The sequence below is a fragment of the Phalacrocorax carbo genome, chromosome 1 (genome assembly GCF_963921805.1).
Source record: "Phalacrocorax carbo chromosome 1, bPhaCar2.1, whole genome shotgun sequence".
NCBI lineage: Eukaryota > Metazoa > Chordata > Aves > Suliformes > Phalacrocoracidae > Phalacrocorax > Phalacrocorax carbo.
In genome coordinates this window covers 107,208,320-107,219,342 of record NC_087513.1, presented here as the reverse complement: position 1 = coordinate 107,219,342, position 11,023 = coordinate 107,208,320, and positions in this window count along the sequence as shown.

Below are 11,023 nucleotides of genomic sequence, written 5' to 3'. Positions count from 1 at the left end.
GATAAAGCAACAAACTCACCAAAAGCCTAGAAAAAATGTGGCACAATGGAATCTGAAAAGGAGAGGAGCTGGGAGGGCAAGGCAAGGCAAGACAAGGGAAGAGGTGTTCATTAGCTGTTGAGTATTTCTCTTAGAGACTCTGCAGAAGAGTTTCGGGTCGTTGTGATAAACAAGAACACTGGCAAAGCTGCTACCCATTTCCTCATACCTCAAGCACCCTACTTTGGAGTTCAATATTATGTAGCTAAACACCACTTTCCTGCTAACTTATGTTTCACTCTTAGTGAAATATCTGTTCAATGTTTTTTTTAACTCCTCCAAGGAACCACTGTTATCTGAAATTGTTTGGTCATTTGAGCTTGAGGGAACCTACAAAGTGCTAAAAGTTCCCTCAAGCATAGCACAGATTTCTAAGGACAGTTCTTACCCATTCACTTAATGCTGATATTGAGAGGAAAAAAAAAGAATTAATCAAAAGACTAACTGCACTAGCAAGTAGAGCTGAGACTAGATCAGTGGGAGGTAACAATAGTACACACAAGTTGAGTACCAAACAGGTACAACACAATCAGTGATATTTCAAGTTGTCCATCTTGCTTTCTCATGTTTACATCAACTGTACACAGAACAGATCACAAATCTAGATGAAATTAATTTTCTTCAATATATGCTTTGCCAAAACTAATCTATTCTTGAAATCATCTACAGGCAATAAAAGCTGTCTGATTTTCTACCATGCACGTATGTTTTTTGTGAATTATATTTTTAATATAAAATCTAAGATTATCATATGAACATATACACTTGGCATTTTATCTTTAAAATTAATTTTTTCCCATCCTATCATTGACTTTTATACTAAACCCAGCAGAACAGATGATCCTAGAATTCCTCCAACAGGAAAGGGAGAAATGATGAGTAGTTAAGTACTGGGATGGGGAAAGGAAAGTTGCTAGACTTCTCTCTGTAGCAACAAGATATTATATCAGCTCTGCATCCTGTGGATGGTAGGCTCAAGGTGGATAGGGTGATGTGACTTAAGCTGATGTAAGAGCTTCCCATCACTGAGAGGAGATAAGCTTTCCCTGCTCACATGATCCCCTTCTCTCCCTTCTCCTGTTTTGCTGTTGGCACTCACTGGACTTGTACAGAATTGATTCATATTGCTAAGCTGGCAAAAAATTAATCCAGACTAAAAATATGTGCCTTGGAGCTAGGTAAGGAAAGCTGGGGACTGCATGGTCAGAATCGTATTCAGGGAAGACAAAGGACTGGGAAAGAGGCGGGGGATCCTTCACTTGCAATGGTGGTAAAGTGGCAGACCAGCTCAATCATAACATGGAACACCACCCTCAAAGTTACAAATGAATTCTAAATAAATAGAGACAACAACAGATTCTTAGTTGAATAGCTCTGGGCATGGGACCATTGCATTGTGCTTTAATATATATATTCTCTTATATATTTTTTTGTAAAATCAGTTATTCATATACATGAACAGTTAACTGTTCTTCAGTTTCAAAATGCAAACCAGGACACTTTAATGAAAAACCTTTTTAGACATATAACAGATATACACAAGGATTTTTAAAATAATTTAAGTGTGTATTGATGCTACTCCCAGCAGTTTGTAACTGAGCAAGTGAAGGACAATTTATGCATATTTCCTGAAATGCAGGATTTTTTTCCACAGCATTTTAGGCTTTTAAATGAGTTTATCATGAAGCACAGGATAAATGTCGTTAGCATTCACTTTCAACAAAAAAGTGACTTAGTTGTTGTCTACATTCATTTAATTTATCACTCCAAGCAGGGACTGCACCACACTGATTCCTAGTAGACGCAGAGCAGTTTCTACATATTAAGGAAGTGTTTTGCCCTGAAGAAATTATGTGTGGCTTTTTAAAAAAAAAAAAAAAAGTTGAAAGTTGATGTTGATCTTTAGAGCAGCAATATTCATACAGAAAAGGAAAACTTCTGGGGTGACAAAGTAACTACTTGCTGTGAAGATCATTCCTTTACAGTCTCCTAACTCCAGTTAGAGAATTGGGAAGGGTGAGTGTCCATAGGCTCTAAGAACCATCCTGAAACAGGAACCAATTATCCCACAGATCTAAAATAGAATAAAATAATTTAAAAACAGTATCTGGGATAAAGACAGGATCCTACTACATTATGTTACAGCAACAATCCTTTGAAACAACATCTGTGAGTTTGAGTTCTTATATATTTGTTATAATTACAGCTTATTTTTTAGGTCATGTGGAATCCTTTTTTGCAGGGTTCTCAGAAAATACAGAGTCAAGAATGACGAGTAGAAATAAAAGTATTAGGTGTATCTGTAATGAAATCTATTGATATCACCATAGTTTTCTTAAAAATATCATTTCACTAATTTCATACATCTGTATAAGCTAGATGTAAGACAGTCTGGGGCAGCTAAAGATGGAGAGGAACTTTGGCATAGTTCAAACCATGCAAGTAAAACATTACTTTTGCTTCCAGTGGGAATTATGTATTTTAATTCTACCGCATTTTTCGTAGGTTAGATTTTTTTTTAAATTGGTCATAAGAGTATACAAGGAAAACGAATTTCTTAAGTACAGCACAGAAAAGATTAGCCAAGGCGTGCCCATTTTTTTCTTCCGGTTCAGCTGACCATGAACATTCTGAGGAAATAACTTTGAAAATAAATGAATCAAGAAATCCAGAATCAATTTACAAGGTGTGGCTATTATTTTAACATAGCCATGTGCTTTTTAGTTTAGCCATGGTTAATTCTGTTTAGGTGAGGTTTTTAAATATGTATGTACAAACATGCATACATATATGTATGTATAGAGAGTGAGGGATAACGCCACCAGCAACAGAGTGTAACTGATTTCTAATGAAGGGACCTTTGTATGTTTATCTCAAATTTATGAGATGCACACGCAGAAGATTACAAGGTATTAGCGATTACATCTCTCCATTGTCTGTGAGTGATATAGTAACAGTACAGTCCGTTTTCATTCACAGTCTCCTTGGAACATCTCAAAGGTTACTGTAGGACCAAGCAATATTAAAGTTTTACTTCTATCCATGGATCAAAGCCAGACTATACAAATTTTGTTTTTCAGGTCCATTCCATGGTCAGATGATAATATATTTATGAAATGTAAGACCTATTTTTAGCTGGATATTTCATGTTTAGATATTACAGAGATCAAAGCACACTTAAGTTAGAGGGCAGTATTCAAACCTGTGAATCCCAAGTCACAATTTTCCCATAACTTTTTCTTCTTGCTAAGTAGACTAATTCACAGACTTGTCTCACATGCTAGACTACGTTAGAAATTTTCAACTAGATTTTTATTTTTTCTTCAAAAGTGTGACTGGTATCATTTGGTATGAATGGTATCATTTAAATTCAGTTACACTTTTAGTGGAAACAGTAAAATGATTTGTGTTAAAAACTCACTGCAATGATGACTATGTTTTATTTCATATTACAGCAATGTTTGGACTATACCACTGCTCTCAGTGAGATATAACACTAGCTTAACAACAATATATCTTCCTTTTCTATGAAATGGGAGTTGCCGCAGTTCTGAGATACACTTCAGGGCAAGCTTTCAAGTAAAGCCGTGTGGCTGTAATGCTGTCTGCAGACTGTTAAAGGTTTTATATTTTAAAGTCTTTTTTAACATGCAGTGAGTGCTTTGCTTTATACAGGCTATCCTAGCCAAGAGTTATTTTGCTTAATTCTCTCGAGGTAGTTGCTTCTTGTTGAGAACAAGATGAGTCATACCTGGTGGTGCAAGAGTTTATATCTGTTAAAACTAAATGGTTTATTTCTTTTAGTCACCTTATCAAATTCCATAGATCTTTTCTTAAGTCAGCAATGTTCACCTTGAGCAGATCAGGGAGGAAAATTAGAAACTGATCTACCAGGTAGCTGCCCCTCTTCAAGAGCAAAATTGGAAATTTATCTCCTAGTATGTAGATGCTCCCCTTGGATTCTTGTTTTCTTTTGATTATTCTTTCAAGAGATGTATCCTTTTTGGAAACTAAAAACGAAGGAGTTAAATGGAAGCTGAAATGAGCTTATATGAAAACAAAAGATGACTCTATTGTAGTGGAATTAATCAAACATTGTGATAAGATAGACATATCTAATTTCAGATGCTACAGAAAGAATATCTTATCACACTTGTTTCAGTGATCTCACTTTCTAACTTTCAGAGGAAATGCCTTCAGTATGCGACCATACACTGAGGAAAAAGAGCCAAAATAAGTAGACATAACAATATTATTGAGATTGCCAACGGATTTTTTTAACCAAACTTTTTTTTTTTAAGCCTCTGCCTCTTATAGAAACAAATCCAAATCACCAGCTAGAGGAAATGCAGACTATCTTTATTGCAAAAAAAAAAAAAACAACAAACCACCAAAAACCAGCTGTATGGACCTACATAAATCATGTATGGCTATGAGTCTCAGTTCAGACACCTGTTCACAAGAGAAATGGCAGCGTCATGTCCAAACTCCTGTATAGTACACAGGAATACAAACATACAGCTGTGCATGTTTGTATAAACAAAAATGGCATCATAACCCTTTTTATGTGCAAAATTCAAGGAAACAAGTTTTGACAAGAACAGAATAACAGTAGGATGTTTTATCTTGAAGTCCTTTAGTAGTCTCAGCTAACGATATGGTCAGCCTCCAAAGCAGTACAGTGATTCAACTGAACTCTACTCTTCAGCTGGATCTCAACAAAGAAAGGGAGAAACAGAAAGAAGAAACAGCTCAGTTGTAGGAACAACATGTTGTTGTAGCAGTGGGATTTAATGTAGCAGTGAGATTTAATTACTATTTATATTACAATTTTGAATTCTGTATAAATAGGAAAAAAAAAGGTGAAGGTAGTGATCTACATACAGATTGTTTGAACAGACTTTAGAATCATACTTCCTGAGGAAACAACAGGAAAAACAGAATGATTTTATCAGCTGCTGCTGTAACCTAGGAATAGGTTTTCATGTAGAGATATTCTGATAAATATTTGCTAAAATCCCTATTCTTCTCTTGTGTTATTGCAAATACAAAAGAACAACATGTGGCCAATAGTTGCATTTTGTGACTTATATTTGTGACTTTTTTCTTTAGACGGTGACACTGAAGCACATTCAATCCTTCCTGACTTCTTTGAAGATTATATGTGATTGCTTTTCTATGAAAATAACAAAAATAACATTAGGAGTAGTTTAATTTCTCAGATATCTGCCAACCTAACTTTGTGTTCCTACTTTTCCCCTGGAAATGCCTTTCTGCTCCTGTTTATGGCCGTTCTTATTCATTACAATTTCGTTCACTACCTTCTAGCCTTTGTCTTTGCTTTCTCCATCAGTAATTATTTCAGTGCATGTGGCATAGCTTCTGACCAAGCCTAGCCATGCTGCTTGATGAATGCTGTGGTAATTCCTATTAATACAAGGTATCTTACTACTGAAAGAGTTGTAATTGCACTTTTTATTTGGTCTGAAAGAAGAGTACTTAGCACTTCAAACTCCCTTTAAACAGTCTTTAATTTATTTTCTAGATCTCCAGATCAAAGGCTGCATGATGGAAGTTTTCATACACCACCAGAACAAAAATATTTAGATAGGTACCTGTCAAGAACCTTCAAAAGAAACTAATTGCTAGAAACTTAACTCGCACTGACTTGCAACACTAGTGAGGCTTCCACACAGATCCTATCAGCACTGTGAAGCACCTCTAAATAATTTTGATAAACCTGGCCTTGGAGAAACATTTTTCTGCAAAATTGTTTTGCTCTTAACATTTAATAAAATTTGGTAGGTATTTTTTAATGCATTAAAATAATACAGATTAAATGGGGGTTAGTATACAATGTCACCAGTCTGGACACCTATATCTACAGTAGACGATTCTTTAATATCAACAGATATAAATTATGAGATTATGAGTTGAATAAAAAATGGGTAACTGTCATGGTTTAATCCCAGCCAGCAACTAAGCACCACACAGCTGCTTGCTCACTCACCCACAGTGGGATGGGGGAGAGAATCGGAAGGCTAAAAGTGAGAAATCTCATGGGTTGAGATAAAGACAGTTTAATAGGCAAAAGTTATGCATGCACAAGCAAAGCAAAAGAAGGAATTCACTCACTCCTTCCCATGGGCAGGCAGGTGTTCAGCCATCTCCAGGAAAGCAGGGCTCCATCATGCGTAACAGTTACTTGGGAAGACAAACGCCATCACTCCAAGTGTCCCCCCCTTTCCTTCTTCTTCCCCCAGCTTTATACACTGAGCATGACGCCACATGGTGTGGGATATCCCTTTGGTCAGTTGGGGTCAGCTGTCCTGGCTGTGCCCCCTCCCAGCCTCTTGTGCACCCGTCAGGGCATGGGGAGCTGAAAAAGTCCTTGACTCTGTGCAAGCACTGCTCAGCAATAATGAAAACATCATCACTGTTTCCAGCACAAATCCAAAACATGGCCCCATACCAGCTACTATGAAGAAAAATTAACTCTACCCCAGCTGAAACCAGGGCAGTAACTATGATACCAAAGCTTTTGCACACAGCACTCTACTCTTTTGCTTAAGCAGTTTAGAATGTAAGAGACAACTAAAATATCTTCAAAGCTGAGATGTCAAACTTATAGTAATGCCTCTCAAAGGAAAGAAATATAGTTAGTTTTAACAATAAAGATATCTCTTTAAACATTTGGAATTAAAAATAGAAAATTTCCTACTGTAAGTGCCTGAAGTGCATATGACAGCAATCCGACTGTTCAGCGTAATGAGCCTGTCAGTCCAGAATATTAAGCAGTTTGATTTAAGCATCTTAAATATGATGTAGATCTAAAATGTTAATGGTAACAAGAGTTTGGAAAATGTAATAAGGGACACTTTTCCTATATAAAAAATCTTCTATCATCTGCTATTTGCCTAGATTATGAAATGTGGTTATTAATTATTATAGCTTTGATTTCTAGGGACTAAAAGAATTCAAATCCACAATTTCCACTGTATTTTAAGATGATTCAAGATACCCTTGTAAGAACCCAGAGGTTCTTCACATTTACTAGCTGTCACTTAGCACGCGTTTCTTTTTTTTTCTCATCTTGACACTCTTTTAAGGAATACTTTCCTCAATTGTTTGCCCCACCATTGCCATTTGACTTAGCAGTCTTCCGATTAAGTCGCTACTTACAAATCCAGGATTTAACAGTTCAGATGCCCTAACCTTCCTATGCCACTCTTGCATCTGGAACCTTATTTCTGGCAGAAGACATATCTCTGCATGTATCAGACATTCAGCTCCAGGGTCATTGCTCCCTTCTTTCTGTCATGTTGGTGTTAGAAAAGGCTGTATCAGTTTTTCTAGATACTGCTCAACAAAGACATGATTTATGCAACTGTAAGCTTGTATGCAGGGACCAAAAAAGCACTTTTGTGTAAATATGCTGATCACTGATACGCTCAGGCATCTACAGATTTTGGAAATATAATCCTTTGATTTTTATATTAAGTAGTTTACGGGTAGACACTGTGAATTGTTGATGCCTAAAAAGCAAGCTCCTTGACTCAGATGATGTTGTACATTTCATCTGAGCAATGTAGATTTATGGCCATTTGAAAATTAACAGATTCAAACTTGTTCTAACTAAGCATATGTTGAATCACTAACCAACTTCCAGGTCATGGGACAGGAAAATTAAATGGATTTACAGGGGAAAGAAAGAAGGAAAAATTGTCCTCAGAATTCTATGTCAGGACTACTGTGGTTAAAAGATCAGCATTATAATATCCCCAGGGTAGTAATAATATTATACTATTATACTATTATAATATTATAATATTGTGATACATTATAATATATTATAATATAATATTATTATTATAATCTCCCCAGGGAAGTGGTTGACTCGGCCACATTGGACACCTTCAAGAGACATCTGGGCAGGGTGCTGGGCCATCTTGTCTAGACTGTGCTCTTCCTAGAAAGGTTGGACTAGATGATCCCTGAGGTCCCTTCCAGCCTGGGATTCTGTGATTCTGTGATAATATGTCCCTGCAAAACCACTAAAGAACAGTGGTAAATGACAATGAAGTACCTCAGAATTTAAGTCAATTTTCTTTGCAATGTGGATCACTCAAAAGGATCTCTACGAATTCCAGAGGAAAAATTTCCCAGGTGGTCTACTGCATTATTTCAATTATTCGAATCAGTTTTGCTATTTTTTCCAAAGGATACTGGAAAAGACTTCTAGTGTCTTTTTGTTACGTGAGGATTCAAGTCCTGTAAGCACTCATGGGAATTTCTCAAGTAAATTCCATGCAAATTTAGATGAGGATTCCTCTTTCCTTATATTTCCTTATACATTCCTCATATTCCTTATATCCTTATATAGAATGGACTGATGTTTCTTTCTAAATATCAACAAAATACTAAATCCAGCACACATCTTCGCTATTTGATGCCACCTATACATCCATAGGCATTACTACAGTATTTTAAATTTCCTACATAGGGGTATTTATGCTTTTATATTTAAAAATTATCTCATGGCTTTATTCTATATATTGGTTCATTTACTTTAAATCTGGCATTTAATAGACATGCCACTTACAGATTAAAGAGACAGTATATATTCTTTTTTTCTTGGGAAATTATAAAGAGGGTTTTTTTAACGTAAATTTTTGCCAAAATCACGAAAGACACATTTCCTTTAGAAAACCTTTCAGCAGGTAATGTGGCAGTGGGATTTAATTGCTATTTATATTACAGAAGTCCATAGATACACAGTCCTGGTTACAGGATCTCATTGCGGAAGATGCTGTTGAAACCCAATTCTTTCTTCATTCTCAAGATAAGTACCTTCTGGGCCATGGCAGTGCAAAATACCTTATTCTTCTCAAGGTTGTCCTGGAAGGCTGAACTATTGCTGATTGTCTGGGTAAGATAAGCTTACAATGTGTTTCTCTTGTCTACAAAAAGCTGACTCTATAATAATTTAACCTGGGAATCAAGTAATACTTTTGGTTAGCATCAGCATGGGCAAGACTTGAACTGATGACTTAGATTGAAGCATGCTAAATTCCACCATCAGCCACAAGATTACAAGCTGTGCAATGAAAAAAAAAAAAAGAGAGCGATTTTCTGTTGTGTGGGTAGTGTGCTTTAAATGTGAGAGTCTTCCTAACTGTGGCAGTAAGCAGCTTTGAGGTAATTGCTATTTTGTGCTTCAGTTCAGAGACAGACGTTAAAATGAGTCATTGGCTTCTGTTTGTGCATTCGGAGCTGGCCCCTTTGCTTGTACAGTTTTGTTGGTTTTAAAGGGACCATGTACAGACACAGCTGCTCCCAGTATAATAGGATACGCAGCACAGAGGAGAAACATTCCCACATATTTTCCTGGTAAAAGTTTGGTGATTTTTGTATACAATTTAAGCAGTTAAATCATACAATAGCTCTAACTGCACAGTATTCAAAATACAATCGTTCCTCTAATGATTATACAGAATACCTGGTGTTCACAATTGTACTTATTTATTTGGCATTTTGAGTAAATGCATAGTTTTTAAGATAAGTCTTCCTCTGAGGTATCAGTTTTTTCCTTTCTTATGTTTCTTTTCAATTTACTTTTGAAATTTATGTTAGTCTTGACCACTCAGTCTGCCACGCATGGGAGAGGTATGAGCCCAAATTCTGCTGTGGGAACTCTCTGCTCTTCAGCTGCCTTTAATAGGATCACATTTTTAAAAAATAAGTCATATACTCATATAAAAATTTAGATAGAAAACTAAATTACATCAGCAGTGAAAAATCATATGACTGAAACATCAATTCTCATATAAAAGCATTTCTTGAGACAATGCAAAATGTAATTCTATTGCTGAAGTGAGGCAAGGCTGTTCTGGGACAAAACTAATATAGGAGTCTGACAAATATTGTTAATAATCCACTGATATGTATAACTGATGAGAACAGTGTTGACAGCACCATATTGCAAAAAAGAATCATAGCCTGATGGGAACATTACAACCCATTGGTAGAAACATGCAAGAGCCTCTAATGCTGTTAGGGTTGCCACCATAGTGATGGACCAGATTCTCAGGAGTTGACATCTTCATAAATCAGCAGCTCTGTGGTACCACAACAGGTCTTCGGTTTGACTAATATATGATTACAATTGAGGACTGTAGTACAGCAGAAATCATGCTAAGCAATAATCTATCCATGCCGTTGACACTTTGGAGGCCAGAGGTAACAAAGGGAACTCAGTAAGTCTGGCTGCTTCTTCTATAAGCAGTAACTATAAAATCCAGCTAAATTGAAAAGCCATTTAATATCGAAAAACAATACTGCATGTGTCTATTAGAATTTTCAAGTGAATTGACTTGTTAATGACATAATAAATCTTGTTTCCCACATTATTAAATCAAACACTACCTATTGTAAAGAATATTTGCCCACCTACAAATGGGTATCTACATAATGGACATTTACACATGGATCTCCTTGTATGAATTTCTGCCCCATTAACAATTATGCACTTATGTAGTTACATATTTCCATTTTGAAAGCTGTTATTAAAGAGTAAATATTGTTGGCTAATGTTGTTGGCTGTCAACATGCACTTGTTATGGAAAGTGTGACATATGTCATTTAATAAGAGAGCATAACATGTTATTTATAATATAACATAATATAATTATGTAGGAATCTGGTGTTCAGCTTAAGACTTATTTGTGTACCGTTGTGTACAGTTACAAATGTTGGGTCGCTGTATAGCTTGATTTTCTGATCCCTGGAAGTCAGGGTGCAGTAGCTACATATTTTCATATGAATCAGTCTGATTGCAGTATGACGAAATATAATTTTCTAGTGAGAATTTCACCTTTGCATCTCTTGTGTAGGCAGGGTGAGATTTTATCCTCTTCCAGTTCCTCATTTTAAATGCTTGTTCTTTTTTTTGAATAATACAATGACTACCTATGTCCCCTGGCAA